Source organism: Corvus brachyrhynchos, unplaced genomic scaffold, assembly GCF_000691975.1.
Source record: "Corvus brachyrhynchos isolate BGI_N302 unplaced genomic scaffold, ASM69197v1 scaffold334, whole genome shotgun sequence".
Taxonomy (NCBI): domain Eukaryota; kingdom Metazoa; phylum Chordata; class Aves; order Passeriformes; family Corvidae; genus Corvus; species Corvus brachyrhynchos.
The window spans coordinates 985,844-996,527 of record NW_008238316.1 but is presented as its reverse complement, the minus strand read 5'-3'; the positions used below and the strand labels follow the sequence as shown (position 1 = coordinate 996,527).

At 42.3% G+C, this 10,684-nt stretch overlaps 1 long non-coding RNA gene across 1 annotated transcript in view; it reads right to left on the bottom strand.

The window, feature by feature from the left end:
* Positions 1 to 487: 487 nt before the first annotated feature.
* The window catches only part of LOC108446636, a 58,841-nt gene continuing 48,644 nt past the window's right edge, over positions 488 to 10,684 (bottom strand). Inside the window, exon 3 of the long non-coding RNA XR_001861899.1 lies at positions 488 to 4,592. This is a non-coding gene — a long non-coding RNA (uncharacterized LOC108446636). The remainder of the gene's footprint in view (positions 4,593 to 10,684) is intronic.

Below are 10,684 nucleotides of genomic sequence, written 5' to 3'. Positions count from 1 at the left end.
CTGGATCCCTGGCAGTGTCCAAGGCCAGGCTGGACATTGGGGCTTAGAGCAGCCTGGGACAGTGGGAGGGGTCCCTGCCCTTGGCAGGGCGTGGAGCAAGATTACCTTTAAGGTCCCTTCCAACCAAACCATTCCATGATTCTGTGATTCTATAACTTTATATGACTGAAATTCCATACATCTCATAATACCAATTACTTCTTGGCAGTTATGTTTTCATTTCTCACATCATGTACCCTGCTGGGGAGAAACTATTCATCTTTGTGTTTATAGCTTCCATTTAGTCCTTCAATATTACAGTCATAGTGCTGGTTCCAAAATTTGGTTGTGCTTTTTTTCCCCAAGAAAAGTTTTTAATTAGAAAAAACAACTTGTTACAGGACAAATTAGTCATTTGAGTCAAGTAAAACTTTTGTTTTGTTTTGTTTTTAAAATAAGATGAAACATAGAGCAATGCATCAACACATACACACTCTGAAGTATTTGAACTGGATACTGCCACTTGTAGAAAAAAGACTGTAATGACTATAGTGTCAAGTTAAAGCCAAGCCTGGAAATTCAATACAGTAACAAGGGAAAGCTGGAATCAAATGTAGCTCTTCCCAAATCACCAGTTTTGCCATGTGCACTGCTAACCAGTGGTGGCTCTTTCGTGTCCCCTTTGAGGCTCTGGGTCCACACCACGATAGGCTCTGGGTGCTGCCATCGTTTTTATTGTACCACTCTGCTCTATATTTTAATTTGTTGAAATCACCTCCTTTTTCTCTTGCATTACAGCAGCAATTCCTCTGCAGGCACCCGATCCCTCAGTGCACCCCGCCATGGAACAGGCTGCAGTGCCCACAGCCTTTTCTTTATCCAACAAAGCTTTTCGGCAAACACTGAAAAGAACAACAGATGAAGACATCTGGAACACGGACTCCTCATGCTGTAAAGAAGATATTTTTTATTTCAAAGCAATTTTTTTGTGTGTGTGGATTAAATAAAAGTTGTTTTTCTTCCTGGGCTATTCAAAAAAAAAGTAATTAGTTATTAATCTGTAGCATTTCATGTGAAAGTAGATGTCAAAGAAGCAGTAACATTTAAATATGTAGCAGGCAGCTCCCATGCCCACACTGGGAGGCACAGGAGGTGCCCCTTAATTCACAACCATTTTGGAACTCTGCAGGAGAACAAACAAGGGCGATGCAAACCCATTTCTTGGGAGCTGCAGGTTTCCACAAACACGAATGAAACAGCTCACACTGTCCAGCATTACCACAAATGGACTCAATAACAGGAAAATGAGCATTTACCAGTTCCTTAAGGAAGGAAAAAACACCTGGCCAGTTTCAAACACCACAACAGCATTTCCTGGGTTATTGTTGTATTCCTCTGTGGGAGACACTGCAGCATCACTGCTGGGCAGCACCAACACAGGGATTTATCTAAAGCCACGCTCTATCACCTCATGGGGTCTGTCCAAGGTCAGTTTCATCAAAACTCATCCTCTTACTCTGTTTTGTAAGCTTCAGGTTTATTTCTCTAAGTGCTACAATGGCAAGTCACTAGAAAAAGAGAATTTCAGACAGAGAAACAGCATTTCTTCTGGTCCTTTAGTGACCATGAGGATGGGTACTGTGACCTGCATTAAAAAAGATCACTGCCTGGACAGAGGTGTTGTACAGAACTGTCTGGACTTTATTTTCTTGGCTCTCTTAGACATGGCCGGGTTAAACATGACAGAGAGAAAACCACCCTGCAAAGGGCCATTGTAACAGCTTCCCTTAACCAGCAGCTCCTGGAAATACGGACAGGAAACTCAGGCAGTCAAAATCACGGAGCAGCTCCTAAACCTTGGGAAATGCAGGCTTTTAGCTTCACTGGTTATACACAATATATGTGGGCATGTTAATGAAAGCTTTCTAGACTAATAGAATGGTTTGTCTCTAAGTGCTATAGTTTTTGACCTTTTAAGCAATTGTAACAATTTATATCGACTGTCAATCCATTGCTTTTCTACCAAGAGACACTAATAAATTTACTAAAATTAAATTTCTTTTACATAAAGTATTTTTGAGAAAAACAAACAGAAATTATTTCTGACTCACTTTTAATGAGTGCTTTCTAGAATCCAACTTCTGACACAAATTAATTCAACTCTGAGAGTTAAATAAAAACAAATTAATTCAACTCTAAGAGCTTGAGCATCCTGAACTCACCACAGCCTCTTTATAAACCTAGAATTTAAATTATTCCTGGCAATAATTTTAATAATCAACAAGAGAGATTCATCACCATAATAAATTGCCAAATTACTGCATTGAAACCTGTGACACAAAATTGAATGTGAAGAATCTCTTGTCCCATCAATCTCGTTTCTCTGAAGCCTACCCTTTTTTATTGCAAAGGTGTCTTGCTTACAAGAGTTTTTATTAATTATCTGGTTTTGTCTCTAACTGGTCTTCGTTGGATGTAGTCAGGCTGTGCTTGCCATCACCAGTCTGTGTCTCCTGCAGGAATCCCACCCTCCTGCTGAGCACCCTCCTTAAACTCAGCTTTGGGCAGCGATGCTTCTTACCAAGTTCACAGCCGCTCTACTCAACACAAGCTCTTTGAGATCATCCCCTCAGAAAGGTACTTTTTGTCATTCCCTGGGTTCCAGGTTACTGACCAGGTTACTGACCAGGTTACTTCAGCTTCTCCTGGGTTTGTAACCTTTGAAGCCTTGTCTTGCACTTTGGGGTTCTAAGTGCTGCCACGGGTACACACCTCCTCCCACCTCCATTTAGCTCCACAAATATTTTTTTCCCCTTCTTGCTGTGCCGCGAGGGCCATGCACAGCCTGTTACTGTTCCCATTAAGGGAGAAGATGAAGCTCAGTGCCTGCTTTGTTAACACAAATTAAGAACTAAACACACATGCAGATTAAGAACTAAACAGACACAGCGGAGTAATACTTGACCAGTGCCTAAAGACTGACTCTTCCTGAGTGAAGAGAACAGCAGGAAGAGGCTGCAGGACATTCGCTGCCTCTGAGGACTTGTATCCACATGAAAACAGCATTTTACAAAGGTCTCAGTGAAGAAAATATCAACAGATTTAATAAACACATCAATGCACTGGACTTCAACATGATGAAACAGTCTTTGCTTTCTGCAGCACTTGCTGGAGTTGCAGGATGTTTATTAAAAAGCACAGGTTAATTATATGAGATCAGCAGAGTTAGGAAAGAGTTTGCTGAAATATGTTATAAAGTTAGCAGTTAAGGTAACTTTTTGTTAGCTTCTGCTATGGAATCAAAACAAAAAAAAAGAGAGTTTTGATTCCATAAATCTGGTTTATGAAGTCCCTGCCTTCCCCACTCATTCCAGCTCTTAATCTGCAGTTCAGTGCACTCCAACTGTGCTGAGATAATTTATTACAGGCCTGTGTTATAAATCAGACAAAGAATAACTAAATTCAAGGGAGCAGATGCCATATCCTGCACAGGCTGGTAGATGGATAAGTCTAAACTAAATATGTTAGGGCAGCTATCTGAGAGTCAGTCAACACAAACCACTGTATCTTGCATTGTGTAGCACTGTGAATCAGCCACGCAATATAGAAACTGTGGGTATCAGACAAACCAGGAACATCTCTGGGCCCCAAACCGTGAATCATCCTGGTGAGATGTGCAAAGAAAACAATACAGGGATGGGTAGCAGAGTCTCATATTGCTCTGAGCCAACCATAAAGCTGAGACAAAAAACAATCTGCAATTCATAAAGCCAAATTGTCAGTCTTAGAACATATTAACCGCAAAATGGCTTTTCCATACAAGGAACAACCCCGAAAATTTAATAAATCGATATTTACTTGATTTATATAGATTAAATCATGGCAAGTATTAGCACGGCTCGTGATAATCTGAACGGTTATGACTGCAAATGGTTGTAAGACCCATTAAAACCATGTAACAGACATTCGGTGCAGAAAGGTTTGCAGAATGTGCCTCAAACGTCCCAACAATGGGTAAAAAAATGCTCTCCAAATTCCCTTTGGGAGACCAGAAAAGATCAAGACGTCATCAGGTCCCAAGGCCCTGACGTAACAAAAGCTTTTCAGATGAAATTTCCAGATGCTCCTAGGAAACAGACCATTCCCCAAGCAGCAGGGCAAGGGAAAACCCCATGTGCTCCTTGCCAAAGAGACATGAGAGAAACACAACAGCGAGTGCAAGATCTGGTTCCTTTGTGGGGAATTGTGCACCACAAGACACAGGAGAATATTGGTCCAGATGCAGTGAAGATCAGAAAAGCCTCGGGGCTCCTGCTGACTACTGTCTTCAGCTGTGGATAGTCACTAATTGCACCCCATTTACTATGGAATAGCAATCTGTATCCTGTGAGTGGAGGAAAAGCTATCAAAACACAGCTTCAAAATCACATCAAAAAGATTTTTAAATTACATCGAGCTTTTTTAACATGTTTTTTTATGTTTGATCAAGCACAGGAAAATCACCCTCATTTCTATACATTTTGTGGGATGTCTTGTCCATATTTGGCAAATTAGTTGTTTTCTTCCCTCTTCCTCTAGTGGCTCATCTGCCTCGGCTGCATCATCCACTTCCACTGTAATTGAAGAAGTAAGTTTATTAGTCACTAATTGATTGTCATACATATTTGCTTTCAGATTTAATTCCTGAGCCACACTGGCTGAGTCTCCCGTTTTAGACTGAGAGCATTTGAGATCCTTCTCAATTAGCCCAGCCCATAATCTGTCAAATCTTTTGATTCCCAACCTATAGTGCACCACAGCACAGGAACATGGCACTGTTGATGTTTATTTCACCAATTTTCTCTCTCTGAATTAGTGCTCTCCACATGACAGGATTCTCCCTGACCATCTCAGGTTTCAGTGTGCACAACCAAGATGAAAATCCACATTCATGCATTTTCACTCAACTCTTATCACTGGAATTTACGGTCATTTCACAGCATTAGATACCGAGTCATTTACACTCTCTTCACAAACACCAGCAGACACTGGGGTTTAAAAGCATTGATAAAATGCATTCATGACATCCATCCTGCCCTCAGGTGCTGTGGGTAGTTTTGGTTTTCCCTTTACAAACTGCATGTGTTCTCTAAGCTGGTTGTTCTTGTGAGTAGAGCTTGGCCATCAGCAGGAGATGGGGAAAAAATTAACTTGTGGGTCAAGATAAAAGCATGGAGAACATTTACTGATCTCTTACCAAGCACTATCACAGGCAAAACTGACTTGACTGGGGGAAAACTGGTTTATTTCCAATGGGTACAGGGTTCAAGGATGAGAAACAAACCTCTTTACCTGACCCCTGTCCCAGGCTCATCTTCACCCCTCCCTCCTTGACTCCTCTCCCACCCCAAGAGTGCAGGGGTGGGGAATGGAGGTGATGGGCACCCCACAGCAGCCCCGCTCTACTCTTCTGCTCTTTCCTCCCCACACCTTCCTCCTGCCCCACTTGGATGTCCCCACACCACAGGGGAGTCTCTGACAGAAGTCCCCGGTCCCCCACTGCCCCCAGGCATGGGCAGCCCAAACACCTTCATTTCAAAAGACATTTTTACAAATTCTGTATTTATGCTACAACTCTGAGGATTTCAAATCCAAGATATAGAGGAGATGTAAATGGAGGAGTTTGATAAACTGAAGCACTCGGCCACTCCTGTGAGCCCTGCACAGGAGCCAGATGTGTGAGTGCTGCTCTGTTCCTCCCTAGACCAAGATGAGAAATGGAAACACGCCACTGTGTATCTCAGAAAGTGCACTAATAGCACCAGAGCACAATCCACAATTTCTTGGCTGTCCGTGCCCCCTGGAGACAGCTACAGTCCCACTGATGCCTCTGTCCCAGTAAATGCCATGACAGGAGCCCTTAGGGAAAGGCCAGGCCCCATGTGAAAAAACTGCAGTAACCACACCCCAGAGATACCTTTTAAGAGCCTTTTACCTTCAACTAGAACTCTTTCGTCAGCAAAACGAAACAGAACTTGGTGCTTTTTGTATCGCTTCATATATTTCCTCATTATTCATCCCACAGGTTCCTCTAAGCATGAGCTGATGTCTGTGTGTTTGCCCTAAGAAGCATTGTCATTTTCAACCACCAGTGATTTGAGTGTTACTCACTGGAGTAACAGTTGTAGTTACCCCCAGTATTTGCTTTGCAGGATTACTCACAGAGCCACTGATTGTCTGAAGGTGGACAATTGAATGACCCCTCTCAGTGACCTGCACACAGGACCACTTCTGTGAGGTGGTGCCAGTGAAGCCACTCACTTCAGCGGGTGGAACCAGCTGATCTTTAAGGTCCCTTCCAACCCAAACTATTCTGTGATAATGCACAGAAGTCCCAAGTGCAAGCAGAGCCCATTGTTGTGGGGGAAAATCAGTGCTCCGGGCTTAGCTGGTGACAGCCACTTCTGTTCCAGGGTAACTTCAACCCTCTTTGGGACATTTGCAGCTGGGGCAGCGTCTCTCTGTGCAAGGAGAGAGCACCAGGCAACCAGCAAGGAAAAATACTGTCATAAATTTTGAAGGTATTTTCCCCTCACCCAAATATTACATGTGTGCAGTCCTTTGTAAGATTAGCTGTTGTCCATGTTCCAAAGCACTTTTTTTAAGTGGTGGCATTGGGTACTCGTTCCCTTCCAGTGATACCATACACAGAACACCCTGATTTATAACCAGCTGGACAGAAGACCAAGTTTAGCACTCATTTTTTACCCAGCCTTCCACCCTCAGAGCAGAGCCCCAGAAGACACTGTGATGGTAATCCAGGCACACGTGCCTAAATGCACACCAGCTACAACACAGCCCTGAACTCGCAAAAGCTTTGAAATGAATTAAACATGATCCTTCAATTAACATCCCCAAAACACCACCACAGCTTTGTCAACTCCAGTGCCAGGTTTCATTAGGCTACAAACTAAGACAACTGTGTTCCTTCAAAAGCAGAGACAACTTCGAGGGACACTGAACGGCAGTGAAAGGAGTTTGCTGGGGAATCTCCCCTCAATGCACAGTATCCTTGCATCATGGGGTCTTTAATCCAAGCCTTCTCCCATTTCAGCAACCTCAAGAGCCTTTCTGTGCTGGAACACACAGCCCTCAGCCACTCTGGGCCCATCAAAACAGATTTTCTGCCTTCTCTGAGGTCTGGCTTGCATGTCTGTTCCTGCTTTTCTCCAAAGTCACTATTGGCAGTGCCATTGGCTTCCCTCTTGCTCAGATGCCAAGGTGTCCTTTATACCTACCACCCTGGAGCCTGGCAAACCTCTCAAGGAAGGAAAATAAATGGTGCCAGGGAAGGAGCGCTCCTATTCCAGCCCATCTCCACTGGCAGTAGCCAGGAGAGTGCTCTGCCATCAGGCAGCTGAGTTCCTTTCCTGTTCTCAACCCCTCTTTGGCACAGAGCCTCCTCTGGCAGGGCTCAGTCTGCACACAGCAGATAAATTCCCTGCACTCCCCTCCCCACTGAAGTTCTGCAGCTCCTCAGAGGAATTCCATGACAACAGGGGAGCCATCAGCTGGTGCTGAGCAGTGCTGAGGGGTGCTGGTGTTGTCCAGCTGAGCTTGCAGAGAGCTTTACCCACAAGGAAGGAGACAGGGAGATGGCAGGGCGTGCCCAGCGCAGGGTGTCATACCCCAGCTCTGGTTCTGCTTGCTGTCTGGGACCAGGGCATTAGCTACACTGGAAGGGAAGTCAATCACATAATATCAGACTCATGAAGTTCTGGACGAGGTTATAAGGGAGGTTCTGGAGTTCTTTTCCACAGAAGGAACAGATCAATAAAGCAAAACATCTCTCTTTGATTTTGGCTTGCTGCAGAGAGCAGCAGATCTTTTCTTGAGGTGCCTCTTTCTACAATTCTAGATGCATGTGAGTTTTATTTATATGTGTTACCAAGCTAACCAAATATCAACTTCTAAAATGTGAATCTAATCTTCATTTGAACGTGTTTTCATCTAGCATTTTTATCTGCATTTTCATTTCTCAGTTCAAGGAAAATAGTCGGCAATGTTATTTGAGAATGGAGTTCAAGTAAAAAAGCTTCTGCTTCCTTCACTGATTTTTCTTCTTAGCAGTGTTTCCTCAAGGATATAGTGTATGCAATAATTAAATAATTAACCACTCTAAAATAATTTTCTGCTTAAATGACCATGCATTATATGTAACAGTCTTCTGTGTTTGCTTAGAGGTGAAATTTAAATCTAGAGAGAAGAACATCTTAAAAGAACAGGATGACATAATTAATACTATCCTGTGGATCTTGTAGCCTCATGAAGGGTTTTACAGAAAAGAGTAGTGGAATGTTAGTCTGGGATTTCTTTTTTTAAAGGCTGATTCAACCGGGCAACATCACCAGCTTGTATAGACCAGAGCTGCTTTGCAGACATCAATGGAAACATATCTGCTCTGTTCCTAAAATGAAAGAAGTGATAACTCCAAGAACCTACAGCAGCTTTTGTTTGAAGTGAAATGTCAACTCTTCTATTAACTTCACAAAATCCCTTCAAAAGTGAATTCAAATTTAACAGGATTATCATACTAATTTCAGGGCTCGTTAGGAAAATTCCACTTACAGTATTAGTGACATTGACAGCTGATACTCAGCGTAATCTTTTGTTAACTCAGCTTAAATAAAATTACGGTTTGTGGTCAGTTCTGGGAAGGTCTCGTATATTTTCTAAACAGATTCTTCCAGATGAATTTTATAAATACAAAAAGCCATGAGATTAAAACCCACCAGGAAAAAAATAAGTTTGGGTTTAATCACCTTTAAAAAGAGTTCACTTCCTCCAAAGGCCTCAGGAAGAAAAAAATTCATTTAATGACCTATGATCCAGTATATGTCAAATTAGGTATAGCCCTTCCTATTCTTTCATCCAAATTACTCTAAACAATCATTCCATAGTTACTACGTTTTTAGGTTATATAAACAGGGAAAGAAATCAAAGAGCACAGTCCTTTGTCCCTAACAACAACAACAAAACCACCACAAAACCCCTAAGGTGCCACGATCTCCCAAACCATCACAAGTAAAGTTGCAAATAACAACTTCCTTAATGTGCTTTTCACCAGTTATTCTATATCCTTTGCATATTCAGTTTGCAGCCATTTCTTAGTCTCACAGGCTATTATGATCTACTTTCCATTCTCTATCACCATGGATATCTTATGACCACAAATTATCCTGCCACATCATTACCACCAAATGTTCCAATACAGTAAAATTACCTTGTCTTTAGTCTCTACCTTTTAATCAGCAAACGAGGTCAGCTTGACCTTCTGGGGTACCCAAAGCCCTTCTGCATTCATTTGCATCAAGCAATAAGTCTAATTTTTTGTTTCTGCAAATCTAAAACTCCTCCATGGGGTGACTGAGTTGATCCCTGTGCTCATTGCAACACTTAGAACAGGCTGCAGCTTTAGAGTTCATTTTGTTTCCAGTACCATTATTCCTCTATTAAATGAAAGGTTGGTTGCTAAAGCAAATGAGACAATTCTGTTGGTGACATCTGAATTTTAGGTCTGCTTTGTCTTTCTGACTGCAGGGGTGCAGGGTGGGATAATTTTGCTGCTTCAAGCACCATGAAGCACTTTCCATCATCAAGCAACAAGTCTTGTCTAGGAAAAAAAATGAATAGTTTTGATCATGCTGAGCATAATTATTTCACTGCCAGGTATAAAGACTACATGTTTCTCTGTTTTTTTTTTTTTTTTAATTGTGATTGTGGAGTCTGATATTTGTCAGCCACAAGCAAATGGAGGTGATACAATTGAAAAGGCACATCTGATATTAGTAAGTGTAGCAAGGAAGACCACCCACACTCATTAGGTCTATTTCTTTTAAGTTAATATTTGTAAAACCAAGGTTAGGACAATTTTTTTTTTTTTCCAAGATAGGAACTCTCAAGTATTGAAGTCGTTTAATAAATCCCTCAGGAGGCCATTCTGGGATCCCAGTGCCACAAGGCAGGGAAATGGTCACAAAGTTTACTGGGACATCCAGCCTTAATGGAGTCAACACCAGCTGGAAAACTTTGGTATTTTCACCCTCTTTCTGTTGAAAAGGCTCTTTTCTCACCCTACAATCACATCATCAATTATGCTGATGACATCTGACCACACATCTTCACATCTTTGGTCCTGTTTGACAGAGCTCCTGGAATTCATTTACATTTTTTAGGTTTGGATATCATGAGTGATTTGCAGTCATTGTGCAATGCAACTCCTTCATTTGAATTCTGCTCCTCCTCCTCAAACACTCATTATTCCATCTGAAATTGTTTTTATTCCTTAACACCCTTGAATTGTGTACAACTGAACTACAGCCTATTTAAATTATTCCAGTCATTCCATTACAACCATTTTCTTCTCAGAAAAGCATAGAAATACACGAAAGGAAGCCCCTGACTGGCCCATTACAGTGAATCAAGACATTATGACTCAAGGTTGGTCAGCCAGAAATTAAACCTGTGCTGAATTTTAGGATCATTGAATCATGGAATGGTTTGGGTTGGAAGGACCTTAAAACCCCTCCAGTGCCACCCCTGCCAAGGGCAGAGACACCTCCCACTGTCCCAGGTTGCTCCAAGCCCCAGTGTCCAGCCTGGCCTTGGACACTTCCCAGGGATCCAGGGGCAGCCCCAGCCTCTCCCCGGAAACCTTTGCAGTATC